The sequence below is a fragment of the Miniopterus schreibersii genome (assembly GCF_964146895.1).
Source record: "Miniopterus schreibersii genome assembly, chromosome: 1".
NCBI lineage: Eukaryota > Metazoa > Chordata > Mammalia > Chiroptera > Miniopteridae > Miniopterus > Miniopterus schreibersii.
In genome coordinates this window covers 105,109,658-105,125,578 of record NC_138101.1, presented here as the reverse complement: position 1 = coordinate 105,125,578, position 15,921 = coordinate 105,109,658, and positions in this window count along the sequence as shown.

Here is a 15,921-nt window from a genome sequence, read left to right as displayed (position 1 = left end):
CATTTTGGGGGATGAGTTGCATTCCCAGGGGGAACTGAACCTCTTCTGACCTCCCGCACTTGAACAGAGCCAGCCAGCAGTGTGTCACAAGGCCCCTGGAACCTTCATCACAATGACCTTGGAACATGGGAGTACTCAGCTTCAAAGGTAAGACACACACAAGAGCCAAGGGGACTAACCCTACTAATCATCTAGGAAAACTGCAATACACACAGAAGGTTAGGATCAAGACATGCAGACCAGTGTGCTGGAGTGGTCACAAAGGGCTTCGTGGCAGAGGTGGGCCAGGGAGCCTTTCTCTCTATCTCTGGCTTTCCCACCTTTGGACTCCCTTCACTTGTTATTCCACAAGACCAGGACCCAAACCTGGAGATACCTGGAACTGGAGCTTCAGATATCTTCAGTGCCGCTTCCAGACGTTCAGAATCAGTATGTCTAGGCTGGCAACCTGTATTTTGAAAAGCTTCAGGGATGACTACGATTCAGTATTTAAATGGTAACTTCAGGGGTAGAGATCAGTTTAAGTTATCTTTATATCCAGAACACTTAAGAGAGTGCCTGAGTGACTGAAAAAATGGCTTAACTAAATGGAAAAATAAACAAAGCTCTCAGATCTCACCTCACTTTCTCCTCTGTGTGTATTACAGAGATTTCTATTCAGATCCCTGAGTTCGTTCAGACAAGGGTCACTGTCTGATTCTTTTGTACTTTCCCCAGTGCCTGGCACTTGGTAGGTGCTCAATATGTGTTGAATGAACCTGAGGAGTTGGCTTCTCTTGGCTCCAACATCACCAGTTCTCCTTAAGCATCACTTGCATTTCTACTCAGGTCCTGGCTGTGAAAGCCATCTGGCTCTAAAGCCTCCTTAGTCATTAGGAGATGACAGTAATTAGACCAACCAAAGTGAAATCGGGATCTTGGAGTTGGAATTTAGACTCTGGCCTCAAATTTGGATGTTTCCCCCTCCTGAGCCATGGGTCACCCCAGCCATGAAATCAGAATGTGGTCAACCTCTGGCTTTCACATTCTTCTTGACATAGTGAATCAGTATCCACATGGAAATCTCCAGTGGACACAATTCATTGTCTCATTTACTGTACTGTCCTCCAAGTTTGTGGCACTGTAGGAGGCCTTTTAAATCAAAATGTTGAGTTCTCTGCCTCCCTCCACTATTCTGTCCCAACTCAGGAAAGTATTATAGCCTCTTCCCCTTAATCTGCTGCCCCCAGGTCTTCATAGAGCAGAAGGTGAAGTGGCTCTGAGTAGACAGGAGGTGGAGTAAGGACAGGACCACTTCCCACACAGGGTGCCTTCATTCTAAGGTCCTCAAGAAGCTTCCAAAACAAATGTCCAGAGTAGGAGGCATGGAGTGGGCATTACTCACCATTTGGGATTATCTATGCCTCTTTTCCTCCACATGAACCATGCTGAGAACTGAGAATTAACTGCAACTTTTCCCTAAGAAGCTGAGGATCAGACAGGGAGCTGGAAAATCTGAGTGCCAAATCCAATGTGGTTTCTAAAATGAACATGATTGACGTAGGCCATTTACTGAACTTCCTTTCACCTCTGGTTCCTTCTCTTCAAATTTTAGGTTACAACTCTGCCCCAAGTTAGCCAGTGCAGTTTGGTCATGTTACAAAAGCCTCATAGCAATCACGTGGAGGCTTAATATTCAAACAGGACTGCAGATACTGTGTGAAGCAAGAGGGTTTCTGATTCCTTTTTTACCATTTCTGATTCTTACAAGGGGTTTACACATGTCAATCTCATTTTTTCTCCAGGGCTGAATGGTCCTTAACAGGTCCTTCTTTTTGCAAAGTTACCCCAATTCTTCAGAGTCCCCTGTATTTCTTTTCTCATATGCATTTTCCCCTTTCTGATGGGAGCCCAGTTTTCTGCTTTAAACTGTACATGGTGGGGGGTTCAGGGCACAAGAACCCCAAGTTTAAAAACATCACTCTTGGTATTAGAGTGTGGGCCAGGTTGGAGAGATCTAGAATTTACATTAAAGAAATCCTGGGACCCCTAGCCGGTTTTGCTCAGTAGTTAGAGCACTGGCCTGTGGACTGAAGGGTCATGGGTTCGATTCCCAGTCAAGGGCATTTACCTCAGTTGCAGGCTTGATTCCTGGCCAGGTCTGGGCGCTTGCAGGAGGCAACCAATCGATATGTCTCTCACACATTGATGTTACTCTCTCTGTCTCTCCCCCTCCCTTCCACTCTCTCTAAAAAAAAAAAAAAAATCAATGGAAAAAATATCCTTGAGTGAGGATTAACAACAACAACAAAAAGCCCTGGGAGGGAGCAAGACGCCCAGCCTGTCTGCTCTGAGGAAGGCTGTATACATTGGCTGAAGGGGTGTGATGGCGAAGCTGCAGGACTGACTTGGAAGGTGCTGGAAGGAGACCCTCTCATCCTCAGGAGTGCAGTGTTCATGCTGTGAGAAAAACCCAGGTTAAAATCCTGATCCTGTCACCCACCAACCATGTGACCTTGGTCTCACCTGTTGGGAGGAGCATGCAGCCTTTCCACCCCTACTCAGCTGCAGGAGAGTGGGCCTTGGACCTGGAGCACTTTCTTACTAAGAGATAGGAGCCCTCACAGCTGTGCTGGATTTATCACTTTGTGTGGGAATGTCTTTCCCTGTTCCAGATTCAATGTGTGCTCCTTTATTCTGCTTAAGTGTGTGTGTCATATGGCACCTGGCCAGTCCCACTGCTATGTCTGCTCCGGGGGGGGGGGGGGGGGGGGGGGGGAGAGGGTGGTGTCTTTCACCTGCAGCAAGAGTGGGGTGTGTGCAAACTATCACCCTGTGTTGCTTCAGGACGAGACTGCTGGACATGGGGACCGATGACCACTATTGAAGCTGATCCTGTTCTGTCTCTTCTCTATGTAGTAAAACACTGTTCCCACCAGCGCCTGGGTAGGTTGTGTCTTCTTGGCTACTATGACACCTGCAAACCATGCAGTGGGTTGACATTCTGCGATGCTGCCCCAGTGGCAGGCATTGCTGTGCTATTTGCACTCCACCAGGCAATGAGGCTCCTCCCTAGAGGGGTGGTAACAGGTGTCATTTGCTTGATACCATCTCCTAACTTTCTGAGTCTCAGTGTCTTCATATGTGCTGGGGTGGGGTGGTTGATAATGCCTCATGGAACTGAAGGGTGTGTGTGAAGAGCCCAGCAGGGGTCTGGAGGACAAGGGGCACCCAGTGCCTGGGAGAAGCTATTAATTCAGCATCACCATTAGTGTTGCTAATGCCTGAGACATATCCATAAAAGTTTTTATGGACTAGACATGAGTCAAAATTCTGCCTCTCTCCATGAGGCTTATAGTAACATCAGTGCAAAGTGTAAAGTTCTGTGAACAAGTCAGCTTCTATTTCTCTGCATTTCTCCAGAAATCTAGGCCCAGGATCACTACAAAAGCAGGATAAGGCTGGCATTAGAAACCAAGTTCACTCCAGTTCCCTTCATGTTGGCACAACATGACACAACTCTGTGTCCCTGTAACAGTTATCAGTTAGCTCCCTTCAAAGGACACCTGCCCATGATTGTCTAAGTCGGGGGCACTCTAGTTCTAGGTATAAATCCCATGCATTCTGATTTTATTTCATTGTGAAGGGCCAACAATCTCTTGAGCCAAAGCTGTGCTTTTTTCTTTTTCTCTCATTGTGGGGAGCCAGAATAAGTTTAGATTTGACAGCAGGTTTTCTGCCCTTGACACCACCAAGCATGATGAAGTTTCCCATCATGTGTCACCAGCACGAGAGGAGCAGAGATGTGGGACTGAGACAGATTTATTCTGAGCATGAGGTAGTTGGAATTCCCCAAAGCAATAGCCAGCCCAGCCGCGGTGAAACCCCTGAGCTATTTGGAGTGCCACTGGGTTAGTTGCTGCAGTTTCGACAATCTCCATCATCTTAGGGAGCTCTCACTTGCTCCACACTTTCCCTTAGTCAATTGAAGATGACACCTCTGTCACCTCCCATCCAGCTGTCAAGGACACCAGAAATAACTCAGAGGAGCAACTCTAGGAAGAAGCCCCCATAGTCAGCAGAAGGGAGGCACTTTGCCCTTGGTAGCTGAGGCTGCGCCTCTAAGAGCTCCCTCCTGCTCTGAGGGGGTCTGACTCCTTTGCCATGGTTCCCCTGACCCCTGCCCCTCAGCCCAGGCTCCTGAGAAACCACCAAGTGTATAGGTCAGACTCTCACCGAGCCCAGCCTGTGTGTTTACTGCGGTCATGTCTACTACTTACTTGGCCCCCAGAAGAGCCCTCTTTTCCCTGGACATCCCACTCACAGCTACCTTCTATAGGGCACTTGCTATAGTGCTTTACATATGTCAATGTCAACCTTGACCACCCTGGAAGGGAACAGAAGGTCACAGAGGTTACATTATTTGCTTGGGATCACCCAGGCAATAAGTGGGGGAGCCAGGATCCTTATAGCTCTACCGAGCTTTGCCACTGGCCAGGCTGTCTCCATATCACATGGAGCTGCTGCCTCTGAGTCCTGTTGGCAGAAATGGGCACCTTCAAGCCCCTGCTGCCTCAGGGAACTGTGATCCCTCAGCCCAGCAAGGAGGAGGGAGTTGGCTACGACTTTCTCAAGACATTAAAATAGTTGTTCACTCCCAACTGGAATGTGGTGACAGTCAGGAGAGAGCGAGGGGAAGGGTTACAGCTTAGCTGATAAAGAGGACAGAAGGGGTGAAACAGAGAGGAAAAAGGACATGAAATTCCAGCAACTCTAGGGACTGTTAATGGAGGAAAAGAATGTGGCTAATTACATCTCAGAAGGCTATCTATTCCCAAATAAATTTTTAATGAAAAAATAATGTGTTTTCCCTGCTGCTTACATCGGGGAAGGAAGGGCTGGGCAGTCTCCCCCAGCACAGCAAGGGCAGTCAGTTGTGTGTGTCCAGGGCCTCCTCTGACCATGTCACCTGAATCACTTTCCTGCATCTGCATCTCCAGAGCAGCTACAAAGCAGGTCTCCCACAGAAACCACAGAGTAAGCCATGGGACCCTCTCAGGCCTTGGCTCTAGGAACACCAGTGCCCTCCCGTGGGAAAGACACCTTAATTTTTCTCTGCCCACCTCCCCCTTGGTCCCCACAGGGAGTCTTGGATCTTAAATCCAGAGGTAAAGCTTCTTCTGTGAAATGAAGGCTCATCTCTAGCAAACCAACCAGATCTGTTAGTAACTGTGGGCTTTTGGGGAAACGAAGCCTATTCTCCTCTTTCCAGGATGATCTGTATAAGACATGGGTTCAGATCCCAGACTTACAAGTTACTTGTTGTGTGATCCAGACTCTGTTTCCTTATCTGTAAATTGCTGTACCAATTCTACTTCATAGTATTGTTGCGAGGTTTAAATGACGTCTAAAGTGCTTAGCATAGTGTACGGCACAGTTGTCTGTGTTGTTATTTGCTCCAGAGCATATCCAGGCTAACCGTGACCCCCAAGAAACTCTCTCTTGGGATCCCCCAGCCTTAGGCAGCCCTCTTGCCTGCTGTGGCCTCCTGGGCCAGGCAGTGAGGACAACTAGGACAGCTGTGATCACTGAGGCTGCTGCTGACCCTTGGCCTCAGATAGCTGTTTGGTCAGGGGCCCCGTTCACTCTCCAATGCAGATGAGGCAGCAAGAACAGAGCCGGTAGGAGGATCCTTCAGAAGGAAGACAAGTGGGGCAATTCTTCTGTGACAGGACATGAAAAAAACTGTTCTACCACCTAAACCTACACTGACCCCTCACCCTGGCCACAGGCTGCTCTTGATCACAGAGTTTTAAATTGAGCCCTGAAAAACATTTACAGCAACTCTACTTCATAGAGATATTAAGCTCTAGGGAGGGGCAGTAACTTGCTCAACGTCACCCTGAAAATCAAAGGCAGACCTGTAACTAGAATCCAGTCTCCTGCCTCCTGGCCCAACATCTTTAAATCTCAGCAAAGGGTGATGCTTCAAAGCCAGGCTTTGAAGAAAAGAGGAGAAATGCCCAGGTGAGGGGGACCCTTACAAAAATGAGCCATGGAAACTCATATTTTCTGTGGGATAGGTGTTCTTTTCCCTTCTCTTCCCTTCTGGGGTCTGATCAGGTGAAGGCCAGAAAGTGAGGGGCTCTGCTCAATGCCCGTATCCTGGGTGTGGACAAGAAGCAGGGAGAGGTGGGGAGGTCTCTGAGAGCAGCAGCAGCAGCAGCAGCAGCAGTGCGTGACACCACCGCACAGAGAGGCTGAGATAAGAAGGAGAATTGATCTCTGCTGTTTCAGAGAACAGAGCCATCTTGTGATCAAAGTCTCTGAGAAGGATGTTTTACATGCCTTGCCTTGCCCCTCCTCCTGGCCCCATGGAGGCAGGAATCCCACTCCTTGTCATGCTCAGGCTTTCCTCCAAGTCTTACTGCATACTAGAGGCCCCCTTCCCCCCTTTCCAGCCAGCCAGGGTCCCACAGCAGCTACCAGAGCCAGCGCTTCCCATTCTCCACCTGCCATTTCTCCAGGAAGCTCAGCCCAAGGCTTGGTCTGTGGGAACTAATGACTAATACATCCCCATTGTACAGATGAGAAACTGAGCTCTGGAGAGGTTAAGTAACTTTCCCAGAGCCACTAGCTAGTTAACCCTTGGGAAATCACCATTCTTATGGGCTTACATGTCTTTGTTTTCAGAAAGTCCCCTGTGTGAGAGCAGAGGATGTGCTTCCCTCTGGAGCTGCCAGTTCACCTGGTATGTGTAGACTCCTCAAAGACTGACAATAAACTCTGTGAAAAAGGAGGTATGGGCCCTGCTTCTAAAAGGTCTCAATTTAGACCTCTGGAAAAATCCAAATTCTTTAATTTCACCACAGAGGCGGGACAGAATGTAGGTTTTTCCTACCCTTCCTCCCAAACCACACCCAACTCAATCTATCTGCAAATATGTGCCTTATGTATGAAATCCCTAAATGTTTATCTATTAAATACAGTGCAAATTCCAAATTCCTCAGCCTGACATTCAAGGCCCTGAAAAACTGTGAGAGGTCACATGGCTTGTGGTTAAGAGTGTGGGCTCCTGAACCAAACTTCCTGGGCCAACATGTCAGCTTTTCAACCTCCTAGCTCTTTGAACCATGGGTTATTTAGAAGTGGGTTGCTTAATTCCAGTAATCGGTGAATTTTCTAGATATGTTTTTGGTATTCATTTCTAGTTTAATTCCACTATGGTCAGAGAATATACTTTGAATGATTTCAATTCTTTTATATTTGTTAAGGTTGTTTTATGACCCAGAATATGATCTATATTGAATGATCCATGAGCAACTTGAAAAGTATGCATTCTGCTCTTAGTGGTGGGATGTTCAGTTAATGTCAGTTAGAGTAAGTTGATTGATAGTATTGTTCAAGTCTTCTATATCCATCCCGATTTTCTCTCTACCTTTCTATCGGTTAATGAGATATGAGTGCTAGAGTACAGTATAACTGGGTTTGTCTATTCACCTTTCAGTCTTATGGGTTCTTTCGTTTTGTGTATTTTGAAGTTCTCTACTTTGGTGCATACACATTTAGGATTGTTATGTTTTCTAAATGAGTTGATTTCTTTATCATTATGGAATATTCCTCTCCATCCCTGATAAGTTTTTGTTTTTAAGAGTCTACTTTGCATAATATTAATATAGCCTTTCCAGCTTTAAAAAATGTTTTATGGTCTATTTCTTACATCCTTTTATCCTATCTGTAGCATCATATTTAAAGGGGGTTTCTTTTAGACAGCATGTATTTAGGTCTTAACTTTTTTGGGGGAGGGGAGGGTTTTTACCTTTTAAAATCTGATCTAACAGCCTATCTTTTAATTGGTATGTTTAAATCATTTACATTTAATATATTTCTTGATATGGTTGGATTTAGGTTTACCTTTTTATTGTTTAGTTTTAGTTTGGCCCCTCTGTTTTTCATTCCTGTTTCCCCTTTTCTGCCTTCTTTTGGATTATTTGAATATTGTTTTAGTATTTCATTTTTATTTCTCTGTTGGCTTTTTTTTTTTTTTTACCATATCTTTTTGTATAGTTTTAAGTGGCTGTTCTAGAGATTATGATACATATACCTGACTCTTTATGGTCTACTTAGAGTTAATATTTTACCACTTCAGGTGAAACAAAATGCAATCTTGGTTCTCAAACTTAATTCATTCCTGAAGACTTTTTGAGAAATGATTTGTTTAAAAACCAAATCTTTTTTTCCCATTAGAAATAATCTAAATTGAATCAATCCATTCCAGACTCCCAAATGATTTCTTGTTTTAACCTTTCTTATATACAGTATATGTCTAATGTACTGTTTATAAATAAACAGTTCTTTTTTAAAATTTATCAAACCACCCCCTACTAGCCTTAAAGGAATCACTTTCAGCACTCATTCCTGTGGTGTCTTTTAGAAGGTCAGCATGCAGCATCTTTGTTTTTTCACATATGGTTGCCTCCAAAATGCTGTCACTGCCTAACTGCTTTTCGTTTATACAAATCAACAACAGTTTTTCTACCTCTTCAATTGCCTGTGGTCATTGTTTTGTGAGCACTTTCACACCCTTAGCAATATCGGCACTCTTGATGGCCTCTTTATGCTTTAAAATTGTGCTGTTGACTTCTCTAGCAACAAAAGCATTCTCTTTTGTCATGCTCAGGTATCAACATGAAAGGGTTGTAAGGTCAAAAACTGAAGTTTTGGTCGACAACCAAGACATTTTTTTTTCAGTGAACAACTTAGTCAAGAACCCAGTTGTTCGAGATGGGAGACATTCGAGAACCAACGTTTGACTGTATATAAACTTTGCAGCCATACAAGTCCCTCCCCCCCCCCTTTTACTGTACTTGTTATAGGTGGTACATCTATATGCATTGAAAACTCCATTAGACAATGCTATCATTTTTACTTTCAATAGTCATATGCATTTTGTTGTGGAACCAGAAACATTCACCTTATGGAAAGACCAAGCAGCACTCAGAGGCTCCGGGTTCAGGAGGTTATTTTACGCAGGTGGGCCCAGAGGAGTCCAAGTCCAAAGTCTGAGCCCGGAACACAATTGGGCAAGGAGCTATATACCGTGCATGCTTCTGCCTACTTTGCGGTAGGAAGGCGGGGCTAACCTATCTAGTTTGGTGCAGGTGGGAAAGTGGCAGGGTGCAGGAAGGGGAAGCCCCGGGGGCAAAGTGTTGGCCATTTTAAACCCAGTTTTCCCTTATGAATTTTAAAGTACTTAAGAGGTAGAAAATAGTCTATTATTTATCATTTTTACTTCTCTTCTTTTATTCCTAAAGTTCCAAGTTTCCTTTTGGTATCATTTCTCTTTCTCAAGAATTTCCTTTAGCATTTTTTGTAAAGCTGGCATGAGGGTAATCAATTATCTTAGTTTTCCTACATCTAAATATGTCTTTCTCTTGCTCCAAAATATATTTTTTCAAGAGATAGAGAATTCTGGGTTGGCAGTCTTTTATTTCAGAACTTTAGAGATGCTGTTCCACTGTCCTCGGGCCTCCATGGATTCTAATGAAAAATCTGTAGTCGTTTTGTTGTTCCCTTATATGTAATGTATTGTTTCCCTCTGGCTGTTTTTAAAATTAAATTTTTGGATTGACATTGGTTAATAAGAGCATATAGGTTTCAAGTGTACATTTCTATGATACATGATCTATATGTTGCATTGTGTGCCTACCATCCACAGTCAAATTGTCTTCCTTCACCATATATTTGGTCCCTTTTACCCTTTATTACCTTCCCTTCCCCTAGTAACTACCATACTGTTGTCTGTGTCTATGAGTTTCAGTTTTATATCCCACATGTGAGTGAAATTATATTGTTCTTAGCTTTTTCTGACTGACTCATTTCGCATAGCATAATATTCTCAAGGCCCATCCATGTTGTTGCAAATAGCAGTATTTCATCTTTTCTAATGGCTGAGTAGTATTCCATAGTATGTATGTACTACATCTTTATCCAATCCTCTACCAAAGGACACTTTGGTTGCCTCCATGTCTTGGCCACTGTGAATAACGCTGCAATGAACAGAGGCATGCATATATCTTTGCAAATAAATGTTTTTGAGATTTTTTGGTAGATACCCAGAAGAGGAATTGCTGTGTCATATGGTAACTCTATTTTTAGTTTTATGAGTAACTGACATATTATTTTCTGGAGTGGCTGTACTAGTTTACATTCTCAACAGCTATGAATGATGGTTTCTTTTTCTCCATAACCTCTCCAACACTTGTTATTACCTGTATTGTTGATAATAGCCATTCTAACAGGTGTGAGGTGGTACCTTGTAGTATCTCTGTTTTGTTTTTTGTTTTCTGGTGTTTTGGGGTTTTCTTTGTCTGAGTCCTGAGCAATGCATATATGAATATAAATTCCTTGGTTAATCTCTTTCCACCCCTCCCTCCTTCCCTCTTAGATTCATGTCTGTTTTATACTTCCATGCTTCTGGGTCTATTTTGTTCATCAGTTTATTTTGTTAATTAGATTCCACATATAAGTGAGATCATGTGATATTTGTCTTTCTCTGACTAATTTTGCTTAGCATAATAGTCTCCAGGTCCCTCCATGCTGTCTCAAAGGGTAAGAGATCCTTCTTTTTTTACACCTACTAGTATTCCATTATATAGCATTTTTATCCACTAATATATTGATGGGCACTTGGACTGTTTCCAGACCTTAGCTATTTTAAATAGTGCTGCTATGAACATAGGGGTACATATGTTCTTTCTGAATGGTGTTTCGGGATTCTTAGGATATATTCCTAGAAGTGGGATCACTGAGTCAAATGGCAGTTCCATTTTTGAGGAAACTCCATACTGCTTTCCATAGTGGCTGTACCTGTCTGCATTCCCACCAGCAGTGTACTAAGGTTCCCTTTTCTGCACAGCTCGCCAGCACTTGTCATTTGTTGATTTATTGATGGTAGCCATTCTGGCAGGTGTGCGGTGATAACTCATTGTCATTTTAATTTTTATCTCTCTGATGATTAGTGACTTTGAGCATTTTTTCATATGTCTCTTGAACATTTGTATGTCCTCTTTGGAGAAATGTCTATTTAGGTTCTCTGCCCATTTTTAAATTGGATTGTTTGTCTTCCTTTTGTTGAGTTGCATGAGTTCTTTATATATTTTGGAAATTAACCCCTTTGCATTTTGAAGATGGTTTCTTTTGCTGTGAAGAAACTTTTCAGTTTGATGTAGTTACACTTGTTTATTTTTTCCTTTGTTCCTCTTGCCCTAGGAGATGTATCAGTGAAAATTTTGCTACATGAGATGTCTGAGATTTTGCTGCCTGTTTTCTTCAAAGATATTTATGATTTCAAGACTTACAATTAAGTCTTTTATCCATTTTGAGTTTTCTTGTGTATGGTATAAGTTGGTGGTCTAGTTTCATTTTTTTCCCCATGTACCTGTCTAATTTTCCAAACACCACTTATTGAAGAGTCTGTCTTTACACCACTGTACGATCTTGTCTCTATTGTCAAATATTAATTGAGCATAATGGTTTGGGTTGATTTCTGGGTTCTCTATTCTGTTCCATTGATCTCTGCCTGTTTTTGTATGAGTACCAGGCTATTTTGATTACAGTAGCTATGTAGTATAGTTTGATATCCGGTATTGTGATCCCTCCAACTTTGTTGTTTTTTCTCAAGATAGCTGTGGCTATTTGGGGTCTTTTTTTCATTCCATATAAATTTTTGTAGTATTTGTTCAAGATCTGTGAAATATGCCATTGGTATTTTAATAAGGATTGTGGTTGAATCTATGGACAGCTTTGGGTAGTATAGACATTTTAATGATGTTAATTGTTCCAATCCGTGAACATGGTGTATGCTTCCACTTGTTTATATCATCCTATATGTCTTTTATCACCTTCCTGTAGTTTTCTGAGTACAGGTTTCTACCTCCTTGGTTAAGTTTATTCTTAAGTATCTTAATTTTTTTGTTGCAATGGTAAATGGAATTATTTCTTTAGTGTCTCTTTCTGAATCTATTTGCTAATACTTTATTGTGGATTTTAGCATTTGTGTTCATCAGGGATATGGGAAAGTTCATTATTGGTGTATAAAAATGCCATCTAGCCCCGCCAGGTGTGGCTCAGCAGTTGAGCGTTGACCTAGGATCCAGGCGATCAGGGTTCGATTCCCGGTCAGGGCACATGCCCGGGTTGTGGGCTCGATCAATGACTCACTCATCATTGATGTTTCTCTCTCTCTCTCTCCCTCTCCTTCCCTCTCTCTGAAATCAATAAAGATATATTTTAAAAAAATAAAATAAAAATGCCATCTATTTCTGGATGTTAATTTTGTATACTGCTACTTTGCCGAATTCTTTTTTTTTCAATCCTCACCTGAGGATATTTTTTCTATTGCTTTTCAGAGAGAGAGTGGAAGGGAAAGAGTGTGAGAGAGATAGGAGCATCAATATGAAAGAGACAAATCAATTGGTTGCCTCCTTCATGTGCCCCGAAATGAGGCCAAGGATTGAGCCTGCAACAAAAGTTCATGACCCTGACCAGAGTTGAACTCACTGGCTAGGGCCCAAATTCATTTTTTAACTCTAGTAGTTTTTTGGTGGATTCTGTAGGGTCTTCTATGTACAATATCATGTCATCTGTGAATAATGACAATGTTACTTTCTCCTTTCCAATTTGGATACATTTTATTTTTTCTTCTTGTGTGATCACTGTGGCTAGCACTTCCAGTACTATGTTGAATAAGAGTGTTGAGAGTGGATGCTCCAGTCTTGTTTCTGTTCTTAGGGCAAGTCGTTTTAGTTTTTGCCCATTAAGTATGATGTTGGCTAAAGGATTGTCAGATATGGTCTTTATTATGCTGAGGTATGATCCCTCTACTTCCACTTTGCTGAGAGTTTTTATCAAATATGGGTGCTGAATTTTGTCAAGTGCTTTTTCTACATTTATTGATATGATCATGTGATTTTTATCTTTCATTTTGTTTATGTGATGTATCACATTTATTGATTTGCAACTATTGTACCAGCCTTGCATCCCTGAAATAAATCTCACTAGGTCCTGGTGTGTGACTTCTTTAATGTATTTCTGGATCTATTTGCTAATATTTTATTGTGGATTTTAGCATTTGTGTTCATCAGGGATATTGGCCTTTAAGTTTGTTTCTTTGTTGTGTTTTATCTGATTTTTAATTAAGTTCATGCTGGCCTTATAAAAAGAGCTTAGAAGTCTTCCTTCCTCTTGATTTTTTGGAATAGTTTAAGAGGCTAGGTGTTAGGTGTTAGTTCTTCTCTGAATGTTTGGTAAAATTCCCCTGTCCGGTTCAGGACTTTTGTTTGCTGGGAGTTTATTGATTACTGCTTCAATGTAATTTGTTGTTGTTGGTTTGTGCAAGTTTTCTGAATCTTCCTGTTTGAATATTGGAAGATTGTATATTTCTAGAAATTTGTCCATTCACCTAGGTTGTCCAATTTGTTGGCATATAGTTGTTCATAGTATTTTCTTAAAATCCTTTGTATACCTGTGGTGTCATTTGTTACTTCAAATTTTTTGTTTCTGACTTTATTTATTTGAATCCTCTCTCTTTGTTTCTTGATGAATCTGGCTAAAGGCTCTTCAATCTTGTTTATCTTTTCAAAGAACCAGATCTTGGTTTCATTGATCTTTTGTATTGTTGTGGGTTTTTTTGGTCTTTATGTCATTTATTTCCACTCTAATCTTTATTATGTCCTTCTTTCTACTTCTCTGCACTTTTCTTGTTATTCTCTCTCTAATTCTTATAGTTGTAGGGTTAGATAGTTTATTAGAGATTTTTCTTGTTCCTTGATGTAAGCTTGTAGTGCTATGAACTTCCTTCTCAGTACTGCTTACATTGTATTGTGTCTGATAGATTTTGGGTTTTTGTGTGTTCATTTTCAGTTGTTTCCAGGAAGTTTTTTATTTCTTCCATGATTTCATTGGTGACTTATTTATTGTTTAATAACATGTATTTAGCTTCCATGTGTTTGAATGTTTTTGAGTGTTTTTATTGTTGTTGATTTCCAATTTCAAGCCATTGTGATCAGAGAAAATGCTTGATATAAAGCAAGTTACTGCAGAAGAAGGGAAGATGGTGGCACTCTGACATAAAGCGGTGTGCCCTTGCTCTCAGCCATGGTCTGGACTTACAGCTAAAATACTGCATAGCCAGCTTGGAAAAACAAGGGAAATATACCTGAGTGGACATATTTTGAGTTAGGAGCACTGAAGAAACATCATGAAGTCTGGTAAGAGAGGGGAGCATAAAAAGGGGGAGTCCCCCTTGAAGCCAGTGCTGGGCTGTGAGGCCTGAGGGTTAGAGACTGTAAAGCTCCCTCCCCTTGGGACTATGGAAAGGCATCCAAAATCTGGGATCTCAAACCCAAAGCTGAGGAGAAGGGTAGGAGAGCCCATGCACAGCAGGCAGAGGGAGCCAAGGGAACAGTGTGCCTGCAAGGAGGGGACTGCACCTTCCCAGTGAAACAACATGCCTAATGGAGGCAGCCAGGGCAGGATACTTTCACCCCAGCGCTGAAGAAACATCATGGAGAAAGGCTATCCCACAGGGTGCGGCTTCCAAATAGTAAGGGACCAGAGGGCTGCACTCAGCAGCCACCTACAGGGGCCTTCTGCTTTCCTGTAAGGCATTATGTAGAACTCCAGAAGGCAACTGAACTTTGTGGAGCGGGGAAGAGGAAGAGAGCTCACCTGCTGCCAGAGAAGGACCAGAGCTGCCAGTGGGGCAGATCGGGTCTCCAGACACTGGAGCTGCCAGTGGGGTGAATAGGAGGTTTTTGAGCTGCTCTGAGAAGAGCTGAGATAGTGTGCAAGGAGCTGCCCCGTCTTTACTGAGATCAATTGTGCAGGAGACCTGCATGGACTGACTTTGTGACCCCTCCTGCTTGGTTCCAAGGAACAGGGGTACCAAGACCTCGCAGGGAAGGTTCTCTGACTCTTTGTTGCTTCATGCATTTTTGATTGCTGAACAGGTATCCACCTTCCTGGCTTGCACTGGGGAGGCAAACCAGTGAAAGCTGGGATTTGTGCCTTCATTGTGGAGAGTTTGAACTTACCGCCCTGTGAGATCAGCCAACCAGATCTGGGAAAGGAGGGGCAGAGCACAGCCTACCTCTCCCACAGGGTAGGTAGCACCACCCCCAACAGAAAAGGGGCTGGTTCAGCTCACTGAAGCCCCAGGTATCCCCTTCAGGGCATAGTCCTGAGGGGGAAGGGAGAACAGCTCACAGGACAACAAGAGAAGAGTAAGACTTTCAGGGACTATTGTTTGGGAACTGGAAGAAAAGCTTAAAGCACCTTCTAGGGGCTGGGCAGGCAACATGCTCACTGGAGTCTCTTTTGATCAAACCCATTAAGCCCAGGCTGTTGAAACTGCCCATACAGAAAAGGCAACAGACTTATTTTAATCTCAACCTGCAGCGGGCCATTGTATGGGGAACTAGAATTGGGGGATTTGGTAAAAACAGAGGAGTTGGCTTTGAAACAGAGACTAATTTCCCCACATAGAGTGCCCAACAGTGAAATCTCTAAGTAAGGGGAGCAATATCCCAAGATACATTATCTGGCCTGCACCCTAGACTCTCTTCAGAAGACTCTGGAGAAAGACCAGATAACCACAAGGGGGAAGCAAAAATAGCTGACAGGAGGAGGTGGTCCACAGAGAGCCTCAGACCAACAAGCTACATAAGGACACCAGAACCAAACCTAGAGAGCTCCTGACATTGCTTGACACACAAGTACCTCCCAGGACACCTAAAATCAGCATACAAAAGAGTCAGCCTCAGACAACATAAGCTGCCCAGACAAAACTCATGTAGTTGACTTTTTAAATTTTTAAATTTTTTTGTTTGTATTTGTCTTAATTTTTTAGAAAAAAGAGGAATTAAAATTTTTTTTAATTGA